This window comes from Etheostoma spectabile, chromosome 13, assembly GCF_008692095.1.
Source record: "Etheostoma spectabile isolate EspeVRDwgs_2016 chromosome 13, UIUC_Espe_1.0, whole genome shotgun sequence".
Taxonomy (NCBI): domain Eukaryota; kingdom Metazoa; phylum Chordata; class Actinopteri; order Perciformes; family Percidae; genus Etheostoma; species Etheostoma spectabile.
The window spans coordinates 10,553,770-10,567,897 of NC_045745.1; the positions used below are offsets into that span (position 1 = coordinate 10,553,770).

Here is a 14,128-nt window from a genome sequence, read left to right on the forward strand (position 1 = left end):
CCCAAAACTACTGCCAGTTTTTAGAAGATACGTTCGTCCAGCAATGGTACAGAAAAAAGTCTACATCCTTCAAGAAGGCCATGATTTTTATGCAGGACAATGCTCCATCACATGCATCCAAGTATTCGACTGCGTGGCTAGCCAGCAAAGGCCTTAAAGATGACAGAATAATGACATGGCCCTCTTCTTCACCTGACCTAAACCCCATTGAGAACTTGTGGGCCCTTCTTAAACGTGAGATTTACAGTGAGGGAAGACAATTCATCTCTTTGAACAGCATTTGGGAGGCTGTGGTTGCTGCTGCACAAAAAGTTGATCATCAACAGATCAAGACAACCAGATTCCATGGATGGACGGCTCATTACAGTTATTGAAAAGAAGGGGGGCTATATTGGCATCTGAATATTTCTTGAAAGTCAATAGGGTTTATTTGTACATCTTGAGTTTTAGTCTTACTAGGAAATTAAAATAAACAAGTGAGATGGGAAAATTTTAGTTATTCGTTTAGTTGCTTAAATTCTGCACACCAATGAATTGCCTACCGATTCTGCGAACAGGTATCTCCTGAGAAAGCCAAAACTCACTTTTCCTTTGTTTTAATAATTCATGATTTGGAGGTTTATTAACATTTCTGATTGACTGATAGCATTTGTTACAGTACAACACAATAAATTCTCAGGAATAGAACCTGCCTAATAATTTTGCACACAGTGTAGTGTCCATTCATGTGTGAGTAAAATTAGATTTAATATCTTTTGTTCCACTTTGAGCTGGTATTTAATGCTTGTATGTCTTTGTAAGCTGTCTTGCGCTACATCAAAAAAGCTTATGTTATCGGTTTGGCTCGTCCGTTTGGTAGTTTGTTTGACTGTCTGTCAAATTACCACTGAATTAGCATTGCAAGAGGCTTGTCAGAAGTCTGCATTCGTTCGCTAGTTATTGTTATTATTATTATTATTAGATTAAGTAATTTGTCTTATTCTTCTGCAAATATGTTGCATTTTCTCTTGATTTGTCTTTTTGTAACCACTTGATTGTTTTCTTTTCATGCAGCATGCTACTTTTGTGCTTCTACTTTGCTACATCTCAAAGGAAAATATTTTATTCTTAATCATCCGTCTTCATCCGCTTTATCCGGTATCAGGTCGCGGGGGCAGCAGCTCCAGCAGGGGACCCCAAACTTCCCTTTCCTTTTTACTTTTACTTTTAACTACATTTATTTCACAACGTTACTTTGCAGACTCAGATTATTAATACAAAATGTAATCAACTAATACGTTATGATGTATTTTATATTTATCAAACTACACAGCGATTTGTAAAGTAATTAAAATGATCTCCACCTTTACCAGAGTCAACATTAAAGGGATGAACACATGATTGCATCACTAATTATAATAATTATAGCCTGTTGATCCTCTGAAGTCTAAGAATATTTTCACGTATCTTTTTAAATTAACCTTTTTTAGGTTATTTGCATAAAACTGATCCCCGTGTTGCATATGAAAAGATTCAGAACAAACTCAGATTTCCGTATCGTGACGGCCAATGTTTTTCTCGAGTAATGAGTAAAGAGATAATTTGGCGCTAAAGTTAAAAAACCTTGATGTTGGCTCTTTGAATTGTTTCAGTGATTGAAGTGAGTCTTAGGTTATATGTGATTAACACAGTAAATAAATGTCGAAAATGCAATAATATGTCATGTAATATCTCTTTTGTGAGTTGGATTTTTGTCAAACATCGTTTTTAGGGTCTATCGTCCTCAGAGGGTTAATCTCAAATTGTCTTTTTGGCTTTCCCGTCATGTCAGTTTGTTTCTTGGGTAAAAACAGACATGTTGGCCTGATGGTGGCGCTGGAGGAGAAGTCGAACCATCAGCTAAAACATTAGGATTCATCTTCACTTGAGTTTGTGTATCAACAGCGACCGTCATTACTATCAGAGCAGCTTTGGATGATTTGTTCTGGGTCAAAATGTTCAACCAACCAACCAACCAACCAACCAATCTAAGGAGATATTCTACCCTATGATTGATGTTTCAAGGCCTGACGCCGTGTAGAAAATGAGGGACGTGAATGACGGATCATCTAACAGTGCAGAGTGATGGGCAAAGAATGCTTGTATTTTTTTTATTGCTTTCACTATTTAAAGTGCAGATAAACTTCGATTATATGTCAAATTACACATCTAAGTTTTTATGGACATGCAGGATCCCCAAGAATTCTGTATTATTCAAATAACTCCCGTTTTTATTATACCAAACTAAAATATGGTTAGGCACAACAAGATCAACTTTTAGCTTAAGCGTAAAACTGTTTTGGTCAGTCGTATGAACAATGTCCGTACGATATTCAAAAGGTAAGGAGACAGGATAGTATATTAATCATCCTAACACATTGGGTTTATGGGCCCCCAAAAAAATTTAAAAATAGATAGAGTAGATTATAAAACCTTTGCACATGAACCAATATTTAGTTTCAAAAAAAATATAAACCCACCAACTGTTTGTGTTTGAAAGTACCTTTTTACATAATTACAGGCATCATGTATTCATTTGTGGGGTTCCTGGTTTGAAGCATGAACAAGCTCAAATTCTTTAATAAGTTATGCTTTTCTTTCATCTTAACTTCCATCTATGTACCTTTGCTTTTCATTTCTCGTGTCCCTCCTCCTTCACTCCCCAAATAGAAGGCCCCTTCTCCAGGCTAGATATCACTCAGTAATCATTTGGATCCCCCCCCCCCCCCACACACACACACACCTTCATCCCAGCCCTCTCTGCCTATTAGATCAGGCCTCGGCAAAAAGCAGGGTCTGGGGTCTCATGTTTGGCATCGATAAGAGTTCTCAAACAGAGGATCAGGGAGTGAAAGGAGAAGGGAGCCCGGGGTAAGAAAGAGAGAGGATCTTTTCGTTCTTTTTGTCTGGGGGGGTTGGTCTATGGGCCACATTGGTGAGGCCAGGAAGGCTTCGTTAAGGTCGGCTGGATTTGGGGGGACAATGGGAGTTAGACGATGAGGGATTTAGATCTTAAGCTCATGCTATCAGGACCTGTGGCCGTCCGTTGTCCCGACTTGGTGAATCCCAGTCCATCTTTAGAGTTGACGTGACGTTGAAGGCAACATCTCAACATAAAGGTTGATACATCAAAACATCTCAAATACAACGGAAGTGATCACACTGACAGGAATGTTTCACGCACAAATAAGAGGAAAGATAGACAGTTAAGAGCTCCCGCGTTTGTTGTTATTAATAATTCTTACCTTTTTTTCTTTTAAATTTCTCCCTGCCAGATCTTTGCAAAATTAATTTTAGCATGTTATCTATTTTTTACTATTAAAACTTACTATAAATTAGTTTCCAGCAAACACCTTTGAATCTGCTTAAAACGGAGTTCCACAAGGGTTTGTAATGGGCCCCCAAATTTTCATTAATCAACATTTGTGTTATGTGTAACAATCCTTTGTAAAATAACTATTTATGGCATTTTGTTTTGTTTCCAGACCATTAATGCTTCAAATGCCAGGAAAGCTAGATTAAAAATGAAGTGGGTAAATATTAAATTACATTGAGCTAGAAAACAATTAATGGTTTCTGTAGTAATCAAGTCTGTTGAAAAGTAGGTGACTGTTCAGCGTCATGGGCAAGATTTTGTGAGAGTTGTGGTTTAATTTATGTTTTTCTTTTTCTGACCAGTGGAGCAACATGCAAGGTCCAGGACCCTAATGACTACCAACCACCTCACCACACCACTAAAATCTGTTATTGTGAAAAAAGAAGAACCTACAAATTTAAGAGAGCACCACACAAAACAAATCGAGTAATTTCGAAAAGGACAGATTAAAAATAATTCATGATTTTTATGGCCTTCCCCAACAGCACAATCCACAGCAACATCAGCGTGGTCGGTGAGAGACGGAACACAAAGCATAATCTGATGCAGATTCAAGCATGAAGCACTTTGTGAAAGAAAATAAACATGTAAAACACCATGCTAAACAGTGTGGTACTTAGTTAACAAACAAAGTGGTGCTGGTTGTGGCACGTCTCCTCTTTTCTTTGAACAGTTGAAATGTACAAGACGGAGTGTAGACAGTAAAGTGGAGTGTTTAAAGCAGAAATCTCAACAAATGTTAAATATACTAACAATCTGAAAGTAGTCGGTGTACGGATATCAGGTTACATGATGATTATGTTCTTGCCTGACCAATGCAGCCGGCATTTGCTTCAAATAGCATCAAATAGCATCTTTCATGTGGAAAAGAAGCAAAAACCTGTGATTCCTATGAGGCCCGATCATTTCTAATTAGCCGGGAGTCTAACGAAAGCGTAGTTTGAAGGGACAGGGTTGCAGCATTCCAGAGGGATTGAGAGGCCATGTGGGGAAAAGAAAACAGAGGTGTTAATCTCAACGAACGACTCACCTCCCTTCATGTCCATAATCCTCCAGGGGGATAGTCTATCCCACAGCTCTGACGGCTCACTCCCTTTCATTCCTGACATGAAGCAGGCCCTCTTCACCATCCACGGACCACAAAAGGGTTAATTAAAAGATGTTCAGGGGGAATGTGAGTCAAACTGTTGTGTTTATCAGAGATGCTGAATTGGTCAGGCGGTCGAGGATGCGTGTGTAGGAATGACTGTGGCTCAGATGAGAAATAGGAATCACTGAAATCCAGGAGAAGATTTGTTGTTATCAATTAAGTTGAAAATACTCATTGGCAAGGTTAAAATGTTCCCTGTCGTGTTTTCTATTCTATTCTGATTGTTTATGGATATAAAGATTCATACTGTATAATTTTGTGTGTGCATTTACTGCGTAGGTTTAAGTTCATTTTAACTCTTTTTTTTTTTTACCTATGTTGGATAGTTGGATAATCTACAAGCATGCTTTCATATCTATTAGATCTGCATTTGTTGGTAGGTGTCACGTTCTGTGAGATCACCGTGTTATATACCGTCCTGTTTTCAGCTTGTGACGATGGAATGTTCAAGCTGTTCCAGAGGCTTTTTATAGACTTATTTATAGTTTAGATGTAGAATTTATCAAACATGAAGGACATGTCATCCTTCAGTTCATTCATGAACATCACACAACAATGTATGGAGATACATGATTTTCACTGGAAAGGAAGGGGATGAAAAATTAGAAGTAACTAAAGCGGTCAGCAAATGTAGCGGCATAAAAGTATATATGCACTTAGGTGTGTGCACTCTTACTTATAGAAGATCCAATACTATCTGATATATGGACTACATACATATTTTGTAATAATTACAGTCAGAAAAAACACAGATTGGTTGTGAACGAAATACGCAATCAATAATAAATTAAAGTATAAAGTTGTCTTAAAACGCAGAAACTTCAAATAATGTCTCTTCAACAACAATCAAACAACTATATGTGTGTGGTGTGGTTTGGTGTGTGTGTGTGTGTGTGTGTGTGTGTGGTGTGTGTGTGTGTGTGTGTGTGTGTGGTGTGTAGGTGGTGGGGTGTGGGTAAGCAGGTGTGTCTTGTGGAGGGGAGAACGATCAGACGCCCGATTAAATCGCACAAAAAGCCTGCTACGGTTGGTTGTGTGTGGACATACCGCACTATCAGTGACCATGTAAGACACATACAGACACACGCACACACAACACAACATACACACACACGCCCAACACCGCACCACACACACGCACAAACACACACAACACACCCAACCACTCACCACACAACACACAACACACACACCACAAAACACCACACACACACACGCACCCACACACACACACACAAAACTGGTGTATCCACTTGGTGACAGGCAGACAGAGAGAGGCAATGACAGAGGCGGAAGGCACAAACTTTCTCTGGTGTAAAAGAAGACGACCAAAGATGGGGGTTGGGGGGGTAAACCTGGAGAGAGGTTTCGGGGATGTTGGGTTTCTGCTGCTCAGCAAGGGGAAGAAAAAAGAACCACTGACACAGAGTAGAGCATCGGTATCTCTGTATTAAAACGCTGTTAAATCCCACCACGGGCTTTGGGGAGCCGTTTCTGTGGGACGGCGCTGTACACATGCATCCATGAAATGAGGAAGCGGATCTTTGTTCCTAGGGTCTATGTTCTCAAGGTAACATCTCCTTCATATACACATGGCAAAGTGACCCTTCAAAAAGGGTTTATGTTCCCAGCATGTCCTTTTTCCTAGGTCCATGTTAATGATTGTTTTCCCGGGCAAGATGCTTGCAATCCCCCTGGCTTTTCTTGCATAATGACGTCAAACTCATCAGAGATCTCAATTTGTAGGAAAGATAGTTATCTTACTTTAGACATTGTATCTGCGGTGGCCAACAGATCTTCACCTTAAAACTGCATTTGAAACGATCCATATCCCTGCGTATTTTGGCATTTGACGCCGTTACCACTCACTTACAATGTTAGGGTATTCAAGAGGACACACCTCCCATGAATGTATGATTCAAAACACATTTCAATTCATGTAGAAAATGCCCAATTGTATCGTCACTTTTTCTCTTGCATGTGTTGCCGTGTTAGTTCAGTTTTATTCTTTTTATTTAAATTCTTTTTGCCCTAGTATAAAATCAAGTTTATGTCTATGCATGTCTAGCTACAAGTTGTGTGTATGATGTATGTGTGTATATGGTGTATTGGATGTATTATGTTCTGTGGCATGCGAGTACGTGGCAAGGCGCATGTATATATGGGTACATATAAAGGGGGGGGGGGTCTTCCTGTTACATGAACTATCTTTTGTGGATTTGCTTGCTTATCTGGACATCTCTTGTATGGCCACCTCGTTAAAAACTCAATAAAGAGATTAAAAAATATATTATATAATATACACACACACATACAGAAATATATATATATATACATATATAATATTATATATATATAGAGATAGATATAGTTACAACAAGATCAGAAATTGTCTGCACAATACCAACATGCTTGTTGACCTTGAAAATGCCTTGCTCAAGGCCTTCAGTGGTAGACTATTAATGAAAGGGAGGATGAAAATCTTTCTCTCTCCCCCCCCCAAATCCGTGCTTCTTCTTTTCCCATCCCTGTCAAAAGGAGCCCGTCTTTCCTCCAACACACCACATAAAACTCCGTTTCAGAGGTGACAGCCCAAGCTTGATTCATTTTCCGCATGTACATATTGTATTGAGATCCCTTGTCAAAAAACATTATAACGGTCCCCCCGGATTCCAACCCCCTTCTCCCCCCTGAGAGGGTAGCTGTCAAGACTGCTGGATTGATTTTCTGGAGTCGGGTAGCCACATCTGGGCCTGATTAGCCACAATGAGGCCCGCACCCCCGACTTAATGAGAAGGATCTTCAGCCGGGGCTCGAGGGAACCCACTGACCAAAGACGCTATGCACCACACAAAAGTGTTTTCCTCCAGACCATTAGGCCAAACCTGCACCTTGCACAACGGAATATATCAGAAAGAAAAAATCATAAAGTTCGAGGCAAGTTCGCATTTCCAGAAAATTGCTCTTTGTTCTGCTGCAACCTGAGCAAGATGTAAACGAAAATACAACGAGGGCGAGACATGGAAACCAAAAGAAAAGGGGAAAAACTTAGCCGAAATTAGAGGGGAAACCCGGCAGTCTTGTGATTCCACGATCTGTCATGTAAAAGGGACCTTGTGATGTACTCTGTTTTCTAAAGTGAAAATACCCCCAAAATCCTTCCCATGTGTGCAGCCTGTCGTTAAGGGTCGCCCCCTGGCAGTCTGAGAAGCCGTTTGTGTAAAACGTTGGACGTGAAAGACACAGAAGATGCATTCAGATTGGCTTATCTAGACGCATACTGTATGTTTAAATGTGTGGGATTCCCTTGAGGCGGCTGTTAGAGCAACTAACTGAGTAGTGGGAACAGCAACAAGGTGTGTGTGTGTGTTTGGTGTTGTGTGTGTTGTGGATCGTGTGAGGACCAATGAGGGAGAATGTTGCTTTTTGGTGGGTCTTCATTTTAAAACTTGTTTTTAGTTTAAGTTAGGTTGCACTCAACGGCCGGACACACACTAACCGTTATGGCCGGCAAGTGGGCCCACAAATGACCTATCTGATTGGTGGAGGCCTAACAAGGAATGAAATGAAAAAGTGGGATGAGCAAGACCAGAGTCTCGTCAAAAAGCTGACGAAAATCTTTTAATACCTTTGCGATCGAAATGAAGACAGATCACGTGTTTCAGAAAACGTTTCTGTGAATTATTTTAGTAAAAATATTAGATTGTATTTGAACAAGCCATCATGACAGTCTGCTTGAACTTCCGGACCAAACCAGACCACGTACGCGTTGTCCTATCAAGTGCTGTGGCCAGTCCGGCAAAGCTTCGGGTGTACGATGGCAGCTGTGGACGAGTCCAGACTCTAGAGTAAGGTGAGGGACCAACGTGTCTCCCGGCTTTCGGACCAGGGGTGAGACATCTTTAGCAGGAAAAGTTAACCCTCTCCTTCATGGTGGCTGCTGCAAGGTTGTAGTCAAGACCACCTTAGTCGGGCCAAGCCAAGTCAAGACAGATTAGTCAGTCCAAGTCAAGACCGGTCCAAAAAAAGGTTAGTTCGAGTCCCAAGACGAGTCAAAGAGGTTTAAGTTCGAGTCAAGGACCGATCCAAGAACAGAAAAACAGGTCTAGCATGCCAGTTTTAAGAAAATCATTTTGGGTTTCCACTTCCCTCCAATATTATTTATCAACATAATAAAGAACCTGGACTCGGTTCGAGGGGACAAAAGCCATATTGGGCAGATCAGTGGCCGAGCCGAGACAAGTCCAGTCCAAATACTCAGAGTCAGAGACCGTGAAAAACGGTATCGCGTCCAAGGACGGATCGAGTGCTACAGCCCAGGGCTGCTGGTCTTTCAAAGAGGGGAAGCTCAATTTTCAGATAATCATAAAAATGGCCATTTATTTATAAGTCTAATAATATGTTCTCTAATAATAATATGTAATAATATAAGTTATATACCGTGAAGGGTTTCTTTAAGAGGCCGGCAGTACATTTTCTGTATAACAGTGCTCAGTCAGCCAGCGGACTTTGTCTTACCGGAGCGCTGAAAATAACCCGTTACCTTTCCCTATCTGCACTAAAATCAATTCAGGTGTTTATCTGACTGCTTTCTCGATAATTGAAAACCAGAAAAACATTTGCGAACAATCCGTGAATCTTCCTGAATCCGAGAACAACTAGTCTGTCTTGGAAATACAGTGTATTTAAGTGATTTTGGTGTGTGAACATTAGAAAGGACAAAGGCAGCTGGATCCAGTAATGTACCAGCCTGCCACCTCCCCTGGTTGTAAATGGTCAATTGATCTAATCTCTCAGTGGTTTATTGGTTCAATTAGCCTAAATGAGTGTAGAGTCTCCTCCCTCTTTTGCTTAAAATGAAAAGATGTGTCAGAAAAAAGAGACTTGCTGATTGGCACTGGCGCCTGTGTGGCCTTGGAGAGTGAAGGGAGGTGGGTGGTTGGGTGTGGTGGTGGGGTGGTGGTGCGTGGGGGGGGGGGGGTTTCTCAGTCAGAGGGGTTTTATGAGCCCCGTAACACCAGGTGTTAAACTCAACAATTAGGAGCTGCTATTTGTCGCTGGTTCTAGGAAGCGACTCGCTGGTGACTCAGTCGGCAGGCGGGGGGGGGGGGGGTGTTCTTGAGCTGGACGTTATTATGACATGTGGTGCTGAGTTTTACAAATATTGTTTCTGTTTGCCTCTCTTTACCATCCCTTTCATCTTGGGATCAGTCAGTAAGGTCAGCAAGAAGACGAGTAGTTCCACTAGGGCTGGGTAACGACTTCAATACTTTTTAGGCACGAGCAAATGCTCTAAAGTATCAAGTATTAAAAAATACTTGTCATTTAAAACGCATTTTCAACCACCTAAGGAGTTAACTCTCATCAGTGAGCCACATGAGCATGCACCATGTTTTTACCAAGATCAATAATGTCTGTGATGGCTGTTAACGTTACACGTCGCAGAGAACGCAGGAAAAAAATCGATGGGACACCAGAGGACTGGGCACGTAGAAAGAAGCTGTTCTGTTAATAAATACAACCATTTAGGCCTATGTGTAATGTTGACTTTTTTTTTAGGCAAGACAAGGCAGCTTCTTGTAGAGCACATTTCAGCAACAGGGCGATTCAAAGTGCTTTACACAAAAACAAAAAAACACGTTAAACACGAGTATAATCAGTTAAAAATTAAAAAACATTACGACAGAAAAACACTAACCACAAACCTAACCCCACTTGGTCTACTTCCACTAAGTAGTCCGTGTAGTGCTCCTTGGCGATCCCCCTCAGTGTATCTACCCTTACGACTAATTTTTAGAGAGGTTACCTTTCGATCTTGGCTCTTCTTCTCACTAATTAAGCGATCCAGCGCTGCCTTTCGTGTAATTGTCGACATACACATTCACACTTCTCTTTAAAGGGTTACCCTTCGAGGCTGTCTTTCTCGCATTACACAACCTTTATACTAGCCTTTCCTCAACCAAATCATCACCAGGAAATTAAACATTAATAGAACTCAAAAACCGATTAAAACACGTGATAATCAGTTAAATTACAACATTAAACCCACGAAACACAAGAATACATTTTAATTAAATTGTTTATCAAAAAAATATGTAGTTTAGGAACTGGTACAAAGTCACTGTACCAGTATTCAAATCTATCAAACGATACCCAGCTTATTATTCACCCAGAGTGCCTCATCAGTGACTTCATGAGGTCCAAAGACACTCTGGTCATTGTGATCTGCAGATTAGTGTAATGATTAAAAAGTAACTATGGAGTTTTCAAAACCTTACCGGGGGACACAGTAGTTTCCAAATTCATAGTTTTAGGGGCTCGGGAACGCATTGCAGCAGCCCGGGATCCGCAAACCTAGCAAAAGCTTATAGTGGAGTGTTTATGTGGACATAGCTAGGTCCACTCAAAGGGTTGGACGTTTGGTAATTAGAGGTGTCACTGTGCCGGAGGAGCTACATGCAGAGGCTCATTAACTTCAACGACCGCCTCTCTTTCCTCACCTGACTCCACTTTCTCCAGGTGAGTCACATCGTCCACTCTTTCTGCCAGGCACCTGGAGGGTTTGTAGTGAGGCTATGTTGAAAATGCAGATCACAGAGCACGGTTTCCTCCCCTGACCTTGCTCATCTAACCTCGCCTCACCCCTGCCTCACCTGATCTGCTCCCTAGGGACCACTGCTCACACGCCTGTCACCCAAGGGTGCGCGGGTTTAAAACGCACATAAGAGAGCACACGTGGTTCACACAGATTCTCTTCCTGGACTGCTGCAAAGACCACTACAGTGGAGTTTGTGGTCAAAATAAGTTTTTTGTGGTTTCTTTTTTTAGTGCAGGAAGCTCTACACCAAAACAAGATAATAATGTCCTGCTCCTCATATTGGACTAAACTCCCAGAAACCTGCAGGGTCTGCGGGCTACTCTCAGTCTTTAACGAGCTAAAGAGATTCTTTTTGATGCTGCCTGTCTTTTAAAGACTGTTGATTTCTCATTGTTATGTTCTCTGCTGCACTAGTATTTTAGTCTTGGGTTTTCATGTTTTAAGTTTTTTTTAGCTGTTATGATGTGTTTTTTGGTGTTTTTTAAAATGTTTTAAAGGATTTTGTGTAAGAGCACTTGAATTGCCCTGTTGCTGAAATGGCTCTACCAATAAAGCTGGCCTTGCCTCGCCTTACAGTGAAATTAATTGCTTCAGGTTTTGGTTGGCGTAATCGGCATATGGAAAAGGTGGCATTCAACATTAAAGTGCTATATGCAGAAGAATGAAAGAAAAATGGCCATGGGGATACTCAGACCAGCCCAGCAGTAAGAATAATGGGAACTCTGTAATAGGAGCACTAACACCTGTAACATTTACTCACAGGGGACAGTTTTATAAAAAAACAAAAAAAAAAAGCTATAAATTCAAATGCAGCAGACCAGAGTATCTTTGTTTTTTGTGTCCACACCATCCTCCTTCCTGGCGCATACGTTTACCCATGAGACAGTTGTTTTGCTATAGGAGCGCAGCTAAAATGTAGTGTTGAGCGCAATCCTGCAGCAGAGAGAGAGGATGAGCAGATGGCTACAGATTATTTTATATATGACAAACTCAAAAACAACTTTTAACATGGTACAGGAAACATTCACACACATTCACACCACTGCCGTCGAGGCCAAGCTGCATCAGCTCCCACTCACACACAATTTTACAGCCCTGGCGCAGAATCGGGGGAAATTCAGGTTCAGTTCTTTCCCATGAAATTTCCACAGGGGACTGGCAGGGGCAGGATCGAACATCAACCTTATAAGGGGTAGGGGGCGCGCTATACCTCCTGAGCCACCAGCCGAGGAGAGTCTTTACACCAATTATACACATTCTACAGCACACGTCGCAGACAGAATTATTGCACAAACTCATTGGATGAGGAACCAGGGCAAACAACGGATCCTCCACAATCGGGACTGTACTGGGCGATGGTCCGGCTCACCTCTCGTTGAAACGTGTGTATTTTGGGTAGTACGTCGGGCCAGTAAACAAGGAAGCAGGTGGTCAGAGCGTCCAGCTGGGCCCTTCTGGGAGTATATCAGGCACAGAGGGCCAGAGAGTCAGGTGCTGTGTTTGCACGTCCCTGTGCGCTGGTGTAGTCCATAGGTGCGGGTAGTGTGTGTGTGTGTGTGTGTGGTGTGAGTGTGTTACTGACATGCGTCATCAGTGGGACAGGCCCACAGTGACTGGCGGCGATGTCCTTTGGGAGAAAACCAGAGGAGCTTTTGTCTGGTCAAACAGAGCACACACTCCCACATGGCGATAGTTCTTTTGGGTTTTTTAAAACCAACACTGCAAAGATGTTTTATGAGCAGCGCATCTTTCAGGAACGGGAAAGCAAACAGGATTTTTTTTTATTATATTGTGTCTTGGCTGGAAAACATCCAACTACATCCACAAAACTATACATGGAAAGGATTTCCATTTTGTGAGATAGGTAGCTACTGTAGTTGTGTGTTGGGATTTAGTTTCCATCTTATTTACCGGCCAATGTAACAAAATCCAATCTACCTGCACCACTAAAAGTATGATCCGCTGGGGTTTGTTTCTATAATTCCTGCTTTATTCTGTAGGTTTTCTCATGTTATGACTTGTTTTACTTCCGGCCTGGTGTTTCCCGCCTTGGTTGAGTACCTGCCCCGCCCAGATGGGTTTCACCTGTTTCCCGTCAGCCCTCATGTCACCTGCTCTCGTAACACCCTCCTTTCCTTGTGTACATTAGTCTTGGTGTTCTCTTCTTTCAGCGGTGGTGGTCGTGGTTGGCTACTGGCTATCAGTGTATTGCTGTTCTTCTGCTTTCTTTATTTTTGTTTTATTCTGCATTATGGGTTTGTAAAGTCCTTGGTCCGGTTTGGGATCACTGCCTTTGAAAGCGCAAGCGGTGCATGAAGCTCACTAAATAAACATTTGGTTTTGTTTGTATACCCTGTTTTACGGCAAATATCAAAAGTGTAATATGACAAATGGCGTTAAGGTAGCATTAGTTACAAATGATGTGCTGATGTGAGACTTTGATGCTCTGACTTTGCTTTAATAGACACAGTGGAGGATATCTCCTCTAATAAACACAGCCGACTGTATACTCAGATAAGTCAGTAGCCCATAATTATCGTGGATATTAGTTCTTAAAACCCAAAATACCGCTCCATTTGCTTGATTAAACCCGGATAGTGACGCCTTGTACAACAAAATCAGAGGGCTTAGGCGGCGACGTACTGGAGCTTGCACGAGCCGTGGCGTCTCTGTTGTATATCGCGGTGTGATTTCCTGGTCCGATACACACAAAAAGTGTTGAGCGCTGCTGCTGCGCTGCTGCCTGCGTAGGCAAACGCCAGATTTGGATCATCCTTGGTTCGACATGTTGGGGGAGAGAGAGTCGTTAATAATTAAAAATAGAGGATACTGATTTAATGAAAGCAAGACATTCGGCCAGTAATGGCAGCAAAAATAGGCTGCGAAGATATTTTGTTCTGGTATGAAAGGTGAATATTGAAAATCTATTGTTTGTTTTTTACATTTACAGAAAAAATAGCAGGTGTTCAAAAAAGGAAGTAAGCTA

The 14,128-nt window shown here is 41.6% G+C and overlaps 1 long non-coding RNA gene across 1 annotated transcript in view; it reads right to left on the reverse strand.

Moving 5' to 3' along the window:
- LOC116701148 (uncharacterized) overlaps positions 1–11,289 on the reverse strand; it is a 15,178-nt gene extending 3,889 nt beyond the window's left edge. Inside the window, exons 1-2 of the long non-coding RNA XR_004334837.1 lie at positions 11,278–11,289; positions 11,055–11,057 (exon numbers count right to left, since the gene is read on the reverse strand). This is a non-coding gene — a long non-coding RNA (uncharacterized LOC116701148). The remainder of the gene's footprint in view (positions 1–11,054; positions 11,058–11,277) is intronic.
- Positions 11,290–14,128: the final 2,839 nt, after the last annotated feature.